This window comes from Artibeus jamaicensis, unplaced genomic scaffold (assembly GCF_021234435.1).
Source record: "Artibeus jamaicensis isolate MK-2021 breed Jamaican fruit bat unplaced genomic scaffold, CSHL_Jam_final scaffold_1964, whole genome shotgun sequence".
In the NCBI taxonomy this organism is placed as follows: Eukaryota; Metazoa; Chordata; class Mammalia; order Chiroptera; family Phyllostomidae; genus Artibeus; species Artibeus jamaicensis.
The window spans coordinates 73099437-73112067 of NW_026522030.1; the positions used below are offsets into that span (position 1 = coordinate 73099437).

A 12631-nucleotide genomic window follows, 5' to 3' on the forward strand; every position below is an offset into this window, starting at 1 on the left:
GCTCATAAGAGGATGTTCTGGATTTCCCAGGGCTGGGAGGGAGGTGGGCAGAGTTGTGTCGCAGGGTACACCATGGCTGTCCTGTTCAGGTAAAGCAGAATAAAGACTGAATGTTGACCTAAGGGGCAATGGCAAGGTTTCCCATATGACTGGGTATTTCTGCCTCTAAGACACCTTACAACATGTGAAATCCACACTGAAATAGATTCACAAGAATGAATTGGCCCTCACACATGCCAGATTGTGGTAGAGACTAGAGAGAAGAAATTGACTGGTTTACCAACCACCTACCATACAAGGGGAACAGAATTTGCCTGCACTAAGGTGCTTAGTGAATAATGTTTTTTTTTTCTCTGAAGTAAGACCTTAGCATTTACAAGCTTCCTGTAGAAGCAAAAGAATTAAAAGGAGCTGTTTCTTGCTTTCTCTCTCTCTCTCTCTTTTTTTTTATATATTCCCTGCAGGAAATTTGTGTTCATCATGGGGAAGTTCTGTAGGGAATTGGTGTTTTGTAGGGAATGCTTTGGGATATGCCACTGGAAGGGAGACTCACCAAGGTTCTGTGCCCCTGGTCTCATACTGATAACTTCCTGGTCAGCTTCCTCCCTCCCCTCCCAGGATCCTCTGTGCTGTCTGCCAGGCAGCTGATCAGAGTACACCTGAGGGGCTGAAAGTAGAGCCTGAGGTAGGACTGGGGTGGGGTTGAGTTGCAGCCCCTATACTTTCTAGATGTAGGGCCTGGGCAATGTTTTCTCTTAGACCTTAGGTTTCTTAATTACAGGATAGAATATTGAGATAAGTAAGATAGTAAAAAGCTAGGAAAATTCCTTGGCAAGTAGAATAGAGAAACAGACAAATGGCTGATCACAACGGCCATGCAATTTACAGCCAGGTGCAGATGGTCACCAGAACAGAAAGCCCTACTGTCTAGCAGGGGACAAAACTGGGAAAATAATGACCTCACCCCGAGTAACCTCTCCTCCCCTGGCCTTTCCTCCCTGGAGATAATGTCTAGGTCTCAGTTATATTTCAGCTCCAGGCCCAGAAAAGCAGCAAAAACAGGTGAACAATTCCAGAATCTACTAAAGACCCTGCCCTGTGACTGACCAATCAGTGGAGACCTTGACTCTGAAAGAGCACACCAGGAAAACTGATGAATATTCTACTGTAACCCTCCCCTGAGACCTCCTCCAAGATTCCTGCCTCTAAGAGAGAGAAAAGCCTCAAGACAAAAGACCCAGGGCAAGCACTCTTCCTCTGTGGAGCAGCTCGAGCCATTCTCTTTCCCTCCTTCTTCCCCTGCTTTCTTGACAGGCACACATCTTCTAAACTCTAAGGCAGTGGACAGTGTCAGTTTGTCCCAGGCTAATCCCCTTATCCTGCCCCCCAAACCCAAATTTCTCTGATTTCCCAGTGAGCTAAGGCAGTTCAACCTAGGCCTCTTGTTGCTTCTATGCTAAACTTTTCTTTGTTTCACTGTCCCCAAGTTTAATAAATGTGTCCTCACAGTCACCTGGACTTGTGTTGTAAAATCTTTCTTACACCAGGTCAAGAACCCACACACTACAGCTGGCCCTAGGCAGTCCCACTCAGGACTAGGCCCCCTTTTTGATAACAATTATGAGTGTCCATTCAAGCTAGAAAGACAACAGTTTCAAGCTTAAAAATAAACACAAAAGGGAAAAGAGACTGTTTTGCCATTAATACAGGAAAGTTACCATAGACAAAATGTGAAAGGCAAATGCCAAACTGGAGTGGGTGGGGAGGGGGGTAGTGAGAGGATTTATAATGGCAGAGAAATTAATAAATTTAGATAATGATAAATTGTACCCAGAAAAATGAATGTGTTCCTATAAATGGGCAATAAACATGTCTAAAAAGTCATTGTTCTAAATTTAAAAAGAAACAACATAAAATAGTGAAATGCCATCTTGAGCCTATTATACTAGAATAAAAACAATATTTGTCACATGTGGTCAAATATTTAAGAATATGCATAAAAGAACTATATAACAGTAAAAATTGGAAAAACACTTAACAAAAGTAGATAATATGGATATTCTAAACATAAACTACTATGCACCCATTTCAAACAGTGTCTTAAATGAGTATTTAATGCCACATAGTCTTATTTTCAACATCTGTGCAAGAATCACTTAACTAATTAAATCCTCTATTTTACAGGGAAAGAATCTGAGCAGATAATTAGCCAAATCCAACTTCCTTCTCTTTTTTTTTATAAAACCTCTCTAAATTACTTGTGCCTTTAAAAGCACATCAACATTATTCAGATGAATCACGTGAGACTTCATGAAAATGTTCCTGGTTCTGGTTTGGTTCAGTATACATTGTGGGTGGTCAGGCATTCTCAGGAACAGAACCTATCCTGAGCAAGACTGTCCAGGGGCAAAGGGGGTGGGGAGGTGGGGGTGGGCAAGCAACAAAACCAAGGGTGCTGCCGTTTTCTTTCCTACCCTCAGGAAACTGGTCACAATCCCTGGAATTCATTTCACTTCTGGGAATTTCCCCTTATCTATGCATGTTTGCAGCAGCTCTGCCTGCCAGTCAGGCCTCCTTCCTGGAAGGTGGAGGAGAAGGGATGACAGTGCAGGGCTAGGGGTGGTTGGAGGCCCTGAGCTCTGACCTGCATTTGATTCCCAGGGAGATTTAAAGAGTGAAAAGAAGAAAAAAGGTGAAACCAGCCCCCCAAAACTCAGTGTGGGCCTGTAGGTTTTCTGGAGAGGATGTATGGCAGCTGGGAGGGGTCAAAACAACCCTGTAACTTCATCTGAAGCCCTCATTTTGCATCTTGGGTCTGCCAGGTAAAATAATCTAATAGGCACCTATAATCACTCCTGCCTACCTCAGAGAGTAGGGTTATTTGAAAGAAGCTTGTGATGTACTGATGTCATGAGGAAGGGACAAACTGGAAGCAGACAGGTCTGCCTTGGGCTGGCCTATAGTGTATGGGTTCTTGACTTTGTGTAGGTGATTTTGAGAGTACATTTATTAAAGCTGGGAACAGCAAAACAAAAAAGGGCTTAAGGTAGAAGAAGAAATGAAAGAGAGCCTAGGCAGAGCTCTGCTTGACTCTAGAAACGTTATAGGAAAGGAGTGAGGCACAGGGGAGCTGCTGTCAGCTCACTGCAAAGTCAGAAAAAACGGGGCCTTGGGGACAGGTTCACCGGTTAGCCTGGGATGAGCTACTGCTGCCCATTGCTCCCCAGTTGCAAGTCTCTTGGGGTCTCTTGAAGTTTAGGAGATAGGTGCCTGTGAGGGGAAGAAGAAGGGGCAGTGAAAAACACGGGCATGCACCCAGGAGGGAGAGCAGGAGAATTAACCTGGGATTCTTTGTTATAGGGGCTTTTAAAGGCTGAGTGTTTAGGGAAGATCGTCATAGAATATTCATCAGCTTTTCCAGGTGTGCCCTTTCAGGGTCATGGTCTCTACTGATTGGTCACCACCAGAGGTCATTAGTTATCACAGTTGGTCTTGGCATTGTTGTTGCCTGCCTGGCTTTGCTTTTCTGGTCCTGGAGCTGAAATACCACTGAGTTCTACATGATATCTCTAGGGAGGAAAGGTGAGGGGGCCTAAACCACATGGCCAGCAATATGCCAGGAAAGGAAAGATGATCCTGGGGGCAAGCAAGGTCTGGTGCCAGTTTTGCCTGTTGCTAGGCTCCTGGGGCTTTCTGCCCTAGTGACCTACTGTATCTGGCTGTAAATTGCTCAGCCAGTTTGCTCAGATATCTGTCTCAGTTTTCTTATTTCACTTGCCAAGGAACTTTCCTAGCTTCTTATTAACCTACCTCAAAAAGTGCTGGGTAATGGGGGATACCTGTGATATTGTGTGATGGGTTGGGAATGCCTGTTCAAATTTATCAGAATGTTTGCTGTTAATTAATTTAGAACAATCAGCATATTAAAGGTAGAGTTGGGAAGTATGATTATTACCCTCACCTGACCTCCAATCAGTCAACTCCCAGCACAATCCTGAATTCTATAACCCATGGCAGGTGTGTCAAACTCATTTTCACTGGGGGCCATATCAGCCTTGCTATTGCCTTTAAAGGGTTGAATGTAATCTAGGACTGTATAAATGTAACTACTCCTTAACAGTTAAGTGAGAGCTCTGCGCTGCCATCGGGCAGAAAGAAGGTGCCAGGCTGAATAAAACAAGGTGGAGGGCCAGGGTAGGCCAATGGGCCTTGTATTTGCCACCTGTGACCCATAGTATCTTGTTATTTTGCCCTATATAATCTGTAACCTACACACCATCAGAAAGTTCAGGCTTTTGAGCCTTAACTTCTCATTCTCCTGGGTAGCACCAGGAGAATTCTATTATAATAGAATAATATGTATACATTTTATAATATTAATAATGCCATAATAATATTTCTCCACTGTAGTTCTCTGTGTTTAGTGTTTGGCTCTGCTAGTGCTGGATGTACAAACTCTTTATGTTTGGTAATACTGTTAAACCCAGACTCAAAGTGGATATATTATATGACTATGACTATGAATATGAGTATAAATATGAATGTATTCCCCATGCTTGTCTCCTCACTTCTTGTTCATTTCTTTTTTAAAATATATTTTATTGATTATGCCATTACAGTTGTCCTATTTTCCTCTTCATTCCCCTCCAACCTGCACACCCCCTCCCCCACCATCCCCCCTTTAGTTTATGCCCACATGTCTCAAGTTCTTTAGATTCTATATTTCCCATACTATTCTTGCCCTCCCCTTATTTATTTTCTACATACCATCTATGCTACTTAATTTCTCTACCTTCTCCCCCTTCTCCTATCCCCACTCCCCTGTTGTTAACCCTCCATGTGATCTTCATTTCTATGGTTCTGCTCCTGATCTAGCTGTCCTCTTAGTTTGTTTTTGTTCTAGGTGTGGTTGTTAATAACTGTGAGGTTGTGTCCTTTCACTGTTCATCTTTTTTTTTTTTAAGATTTTATTTATTTACCTTTAGAGGGGAAGGAGAGAGGGAGAGAAACATTAATGTATGGTTGCCTCTAGTGCGTCCCCTGCTGGGAACTGGCCTGCAGGGAACTGGCCTGCAACCCAGGCATGTGCCCTGACTGGGAATCAGCCCACGATCCTCTGGTTCACAGACCTGTGCTCAATCCACTGAGCTACACCAGTCAGGGCTTGTTCATCTTTTTTTATCTTCTTTATCTTAGATAAGTCCCTTTAACATTTCGTATAATAAGGGCTTGGTGATGATGAACTCCTTGAATTTGATCTTATCTGAGAAGCAGTTTATCTGCCCTTCCATTCTAAATGAAAGCTTTGCTGCATGGAGCAATCTTGGATGTAGGTCTTTGGTTTCATCACTTGGAATACTTCTTTCCAGCCCCTTCTTGCCTGTAAGGTCTCTTTTGAGAAATCAGCTGACAGACTGATGGGAACTCCTTTGTAGGTGAGTGTCCTCTTGTCTCCTGCTGCTTCTAGGATTCTCTCCTTCATTTTAATCTTGGCTAATATAATTATGATGTGCCTTGGTGTGTTCCTCCTTGGCTCCAACTTCTTTGAGACTCTCTGAGCTTTCTGGACTTCCTGAAAGTCTATTTTCTTTGCCAGACTGGGGAAGTTCTCTTTTATTATTTGTTCCAATAAGTTTTCCATTTGTTGCTTTTCCTCTTCCCCTTCTGGTACCCCTATAATTAGGATGTTGGGGTGTTTAAAGATGTCCTGGAGGTTCCTAAGCCTCTCCTCATTTTTCCGAATTCTTGTTTCTTCATTCTTTTCTGGTTGGTCATTTTTTTCTTCTTTCTGGTCCACTCCCTTGATTTGAATCCCAGTTTTCTTTCCATCACTTTTGGTTTCTTGTGGATTTTCTTTCATTTCAATTAGTTTAGCCTTCATTTGTTCCTCTAATTTGTGACTAAAATCAACCAGTTCTGTGAGCATCCTGATCACCAGTGTTTTGAACTGTGCATCTGAGAGTTTAGCTATTTCTTCATAGCTTGGAGTTATTGGCTCTGGAGCTTTGAGTTCTTCTCGAGCCATGGTTTGGTCTGTTCATGCCTGTTATGTATGAGGAGTGGAGCCCTAGGTGTTCACCAGGGTGGGGCAACTCATTTGCTGGTTTGTGACCCTGTATGTGGGGGTGGGGTCAAAGAGGGGCAATGGCGGTCTTCTCTGCTGCTTCCCGATGCTGGGGCTTGTGCGGTCCGTCTCACTGCTCGCTCCTTCGCTGGTTTATCTGCGAGAGAATGTGTGACCATGGTTAGCCTGCTGCCTTTCCCCTCACTGGGTCTGCCCTTCACAACCCCACGCCTGGGATCTGCCAATCACTGCCTGCACACCTGGGTCAGTCTGACCAAGTTTTCCTGTGGAACCCCACTCCACCAGTCCTTGGCTCCACCCCTCTTACTGGTGTGGCCAAACGGTTTGTTGTTGTGAGACTTACTTGTAGTTCAATTTTCTGTGTTTTGGTTGTGTTTTTCTTTTTTTTTTTAACTGAAACTTTGTTGTTTTTAAACTTGGTTGTGCAAGGAGGCACAGTGTTTCCACCTATGCCTCCATCTTGTCCAGAAGTCTCATTTCTTAACTTCTGGCATTTTTCATCTTATGCCTGTCCCCTTAGCCCCATCCCTGGGCATCCAAATCCCTTTGTTTGGTTTGACAATGGAGAAGCAACTGGAGGGTCATCCCCTACCCTTTTAAAATCTTTTCTTCCTTTTTTCATTTTATTTTTTCTCTTTCATGAAAGAAATATTTTTTTCCTGTATTTTCTTCTCATCTTCATCTTTTCTTTTTGGGAAAGGAAAATACCCTTGGGATTATAATGGCATTATCTCACCCATAAAGATTTGGAAGAGGGGAACCTGGGGTGAATGATCAGAGTGATGGGAGAGAGTCATTACAGTGGCCTATTATAGGATATCCTAGCCTCTTACCTGACTGTCCCAAAGGGTTTGGGAGGCACTGGCTAGGTGACAGGGCTTGCATGCTGGCTCACATTTTGATAGGAGCTGAAAATAGTGCCATTTTTGCTGCACCGAGTCTCAGCAGAGGGCAGTACATTCAGCACCTTTAAGCTGTTTATTAAAAAACAAGACAGAAGACTGATGTGTCCTGCACCCCTTCTGCCCAATAGATTCAGACAGGGAAACCTGCTTCAGGAAGTAGATCTTAAAGTGTTCCCCTTAGCCTAATTTGAATTAAGTATGGTAGAAAAGAGGACTTTAGATAGGGGCCTATTAGCTAGATACCTACTGTGTCCCATTGTTTCTGAGTGGCCTGGCACAAATCGCCTTACTGAGTGGCCTTAAGTAATTTTGTAGAAGACCATACACTTCTTAGTGGACTTGAAATTTTCTTTCACCTCTTTGAAAATATTATTACACTATCTTCTATTGATACTAAATCTGTTTTAGGTCCAAATATCAGTCTTTTGATGATCTTTTTTCTACTATTCTTCAGGTCTCCATGTCTTGGTGTTGATTTGGCTTCCTGAATCTGAGAATTTATGTCTTTCACTGAGCCTGGAATTTTTTAAACTATTATTTCATTTAACATTGCTTCTTTTCAATTGCATCTGTTTTTTTCTAGTTCTGAAATAATAATTCAAAGACCTCCTTATATCATTAATTGACCATGTCTTTTCTTTTATATATTCCATCTGTCTCTCTGTGCTGCAATATGGAACATTTCTTTGAATCTGTCTTCCAGTTTACTAATTCCTTCTTCAAATACATTTAATATTGTATTTAGTTAATTGTATGAATCAGGAAAACCAAATTCTTACATAAAATAGACACACACACATTGACATCTTAAGCACTAAAGTACATTACTCACTCACACAATGCTCCACATTGGTGGGAAGCTTGCCTCCACCCTGGCTCCTCCCAACCCTTGATGCTATGAACAGAGATTATCAAGGTAGAGTTATTTATATCAGGGCAATTCAACTGGACCTGAGGGGCCATGAAGAAGTTTGACTTACACAGGTTCCATCCATCCTGTTTCTTTATAAACTTTTAAACTACTCAGCCATGCCTGTACCTTGTTTTCTTCCTCACCATGATGACCAGATTATCTACATTATTTACTTTGAAAGTAGCCAACCCATTTTGCCAGCCAACATCTTTCATTTGCATGTTGAACTCAATCAATCCCAATTAAACCAACCAAAATACTTCATTTACATAAAGAGGGCCAGATTGGGAATGATACATAGAACCCAAGACTTTATAAGCTCTGCTTTTCTTTGTTGTTTTGGAGCACTCTTTAAACTGATACCTTCACCTGTGTGTCCTGGCTGTAACCTTGAATACTCAAATAAATGCCTTTTATCTCTCTTTTAGCTTAAACCTTTTTCTCTGTTTATAGCACTGTTTGGTCCTCTAGGGCATCCAGTGATAAAGGGAAATAAAGCTCAGAGCTTATTCACTCTCCAAAGTACCCTAGCTCAGAGGAGGCACATGCCACATTTCCTTGCAACCCTCATGAAGACTAGTCACATGGTCACACAAAGTGGTCAATGAGGCCACAAAATGTAACCTAGGCGTTTTCATAGCTTTTACCCTATTTATTGTTACACAGTGGATTTGGGTGGCTAGGTAGCAATCTTTACACACCCATCATCCATTGGTTTTCTAATTTTAGTAAATATAGCGTTCCGTGCTAATTTTGATAGCAGTCTCTTCCTTTCCATATCTGACAATTTAATTATTTCAAGTTATTAGGATTACTATGACTTTTTGGTTTTTTCATAATTAATTTATTTTAATTTAATCAATTTATTTTTAAATATTTTATTATTTTTTGGAGAGAGGGGAAGAGAGAAACATCAATGTGCAAGAGAAACATTACTTGTTTGCCTCTCACATGCCCCCAGCCAGGGATCTGGCCCACAATTCCAGAATGTGTCCTGACCAGAATCAAACCCAGTCACCTTTCAGTTCACAGGCCAGTGCTCAATACACTGAGCCACACCAACCAGGTCAATTATAAGGATTATTATGATCTTTATTTTTTTTTCTGCTGACTCATTCATGACATGCTTTCTCAAGTGTGGGAAAATATGTCATAAATTGATCAGTCTAAGGAAACACTGGCACCACATCAAACTGGTTAATTTTTAAAAAATTAAAATAGAGCCCTGGCTGGGGTAACTCAATAAATTGAGCACTGGACTGTGAAGCAAAGGGTTGCTGGTTCAATTCCCAGTCAGGGCACATGCCTGGGTGGCAGGCCAGGTCCCCAGAAGGGAGTACAGGAGAGGCAACCACACAGTGATGTTTCTCTCCCTTTCTCTCTCCCTTCCCCTATCTCTGTAAAAATAAATAAATAATCTGAAGTAAAATAACATAAAAAGTTAAAATAGTCGAGCATGGGGAGGCTGGGGAGAGCAGGGCAGCTGTGTTTGTTCTCTGTCTAGGCTTAGGAAGGGTGACCTACACAATTGGTGTCCTTGTAACTCCATAAAATGGAAACTGAACAGCCAGAGGAAACCTTTCCCAACACCAAAACCAGTGGTGAATTTGGTAAATGCCCTGCAGAAGATACAGAAAAGGAATAAACTTTAAAAAAATCTAGAAACACTGATGAGATGGTTGAATTACACATTCTGCTTCAGAGCAAGAATGCTGGGGCAGTAATTAAAATATGAGGCAAGAATATTAAGACTCTGCACACAGACTACAATGCCAGTATTTCAATTCCAGATAGCTGTGGTCAGTACCAGTGCTGATATTGAAACAATTGGAGAGATTCTGAAGAAAATCATCCCTACCTTGGAAGAGGCCCTGCAGTCGATGTCACCAACTGCCCCCAGGCAGCTCCCTCACAAAACTGATGCTGTGGAATGCTTAAATTATCAATAATATAAAGGAAGGAACTTTGCAAATTGAGACTGTTGACTCATCAGAGTCTGGCAGGAAGAATTTTGGGAGATGAAGGGGCTAAAATCAAAGAGAACACTCAGACCAAATCAAGCTTTTCCAGGAATGCTGTCCTCATTCCCCTGACAGAGTTGTTCTTATTGGAGGAAACCCTGATAGTGTTGTAGAGTGCATAAGGATCATCCTTGATCGGTATCGTCGTATTAGAGCCTCTCATCAAAGACGTGCACAGCCTTATGATTCCCAATTTTTACGATGAAACTTATGATTATGGTGGCTTTACAATGATGTTTGATCACTGCCATGGATGGCCTATGGGATTTTCCATGTGGGGAAGAGGTGGTTTTCACAGATTGCCTCCTGGTCAAAGTGGGCGTTCAATGCCTCCATCTAAAAGAGATTATGATGATATGAGCCCTCAGTGAGAACCTCCTCTCCCTCTTCCTGTGCAAGGTGGCCAGGTGGTAGCAGAGCTCCAAATGAATCTTCCTCTTCCTCCACCACTGCTACCACCAAGAGGAGGGGAGAACTAATGGTCTATGACAAAAGGGAAAGACCTGGAGACATTTTTGATGACATGGTTGGTTTCATTACTGATGAACCTTGGGAGCCCTTCAGAATTGCCAATGGCTCGTGAACCACAGGGTGGCTCTAGATATGATTATTCCTAATTTGTCCTATACAGGGGGCTGTGGCTCACGTGGTGATCTTGGTGGAGCTATTACTACTGCACAGGTAACTGTTCCTGAAGATTTGACTGGATATACTATTGGCAAAGGTGGTCAGAAGATTAAACAAATTCATTATGAGTCAGGAGCTTGGATCAAAAAGATGACTTTTAGAAGGGTCCAAAAATGAGACCATTACCATTACAGAAACACAGGACCAGATACAGAACACACAGTATTTGCTGCACAACAGTATGAAGCAGTATTCTGGATGGTTTTTCTAAGACTAGTGAAGAACTGAAGGAGTCTTACATCTTTTTTTTAAATCTGCTTCTGTTTAAAAATACCAACATTCTTCTGCTTCACGGGTGTTCTGCATTTGAGGTGTAGTGAAATCTTTGCTGTTCACCCAATGCAATGTTTTAGTTCCTTACAAACAGGTTAAGTTGGGGATAGATGTACAAAAAGCTAACACTGAACTTTTGAAACAGCAGCAGAGTGAGTGAATTTTAATTTTTGTTCATTGTTAGTGGTCAAAAAAGAAAATTCCTCCTGTATAATTATTGTAAATATGTTGCTTTATGGTCACTGTAGCTTTGGTGTGGGGAGGAAAAGTAACAATAGTCTATGTGTCCCTGGCATCTGAGCAATGCACAGACTATAATGAATGCTCTTTGGTAAGAAAGATTTTATGATTTTTAAAATAAATTTAGTGGACCTAAAAATGTTAAAATACTTTATTAATAGAATATTAGTTAATTGTGGGGTGGATATTGTGTGAAATGTAATGTATTAGGTTCTATGAATAAAGGTTGAAAAAGACAGTTCTTATCCTCAGCATTCACAGATTTCTAAAGTGAGTGAGATGATGTGGAAAGACTTGCAGAGTGAAAAGAACATGTTCACAGGTGGTAGTTAGGATAGAGCAGGGGTTTTTTTCTTGGAATAGAACATATTAAGGAAAATTTTGTTGGTGGAGGTGTTGCTTCATCTAATCTGGCAAAAAAAAAAAAAGGAATTGGCCAATTAAATTTAGTGGTGAGAATAGTTGGCTATTCCAAACCCACAAGTGAAATGAAGCAAATAGGAAAAAACATGTGAAATTTTCTATGCCATTTGGGGAACTATAAATTATAGCATAAGTGATCAATCAGGGCATTAGATAAAAATGATTAGAGAGTACTTGTCAGCTTCTCTGCCATCTTACAAAGCAAGTATGTAAAATTTCCCAACTGAGGTCTTAGGTAGCATGAGAAGGCAGACAGCCTCATGTTCATCCTCCCTCAACCCCTGTGCAGATACCCATGTGTTTGCCTCTCCTCATCCTTTACTCAAGGGAGCTAAAGTATCTGTCATTTGCCAGAGGCTGTTTTGTAATTAATAGTCCAATAAAAACCAATGGAACTCTTGTCAATCCATGAGAAGATCTTTTCTTCCAGCAAGGAAGTAGAGGAGAAAATGTGTAATAAGTGGAAAACTTACGTTTACAAATTGTAAATGTATTATAAAGTTATAATTACTAAAGTAGTAATAAAACTGACAAAAGAACAAACAACTCAAAAACAAAATTAAAGTAGTTATTAGTGTATATGCAAATAATACTAGTAAGTGTATGATTACTATACAGTAGTAAGCAATACTAGTACACAAGCAATACTAGTAAGTAAGTGTATGATTAAGGTGATATTTATATCCTCAGACAAGATTGGATAATAAAAATACAAAATTGACTGTTTTTAAAAGTATTTAGAAGAAAAAAATCCAATAGATTAAATTTGTAGTCCATATTATTCACCAAAATGTGTATATACCAGCTATGTCAAGGAGAAAAATGCAAATTAAAAAAAGAAACTAGAAAACAATAAAATGAAATCCAAATAGCTATTTATCTTACCTGAGATGGGGAAAGAAATTTCTAAGCGAAGGGAAAATAACCATACTATAAGGGCAAAACCAAATAATTAGATTACATTAAATTGAATTATTAAATTATTTTCAATGGCAAAAGGATCAGAAATAAAATTAAATGACAATGAACACAATCAGGAAACAGATTTGAACCATTATACCAAAAAACTTACATGAAACCTGCA

At 40.7% G+C, this 12631-nt stretch overlaps 1 pseudogene; it reads left to right on the forward strand.

Moving 5' to 3' along the window:
* The first annotated feature begins 9455 nt into the window (after positions 1-9455).
* Positions 9456-10822, forward strand: LOC119064833 (heterogeneous nuclear ribonucleoprotein K-like; annotated as a pseudogene).
* Positions 10823-12631: the final 1809 nt, after the last annotated feature.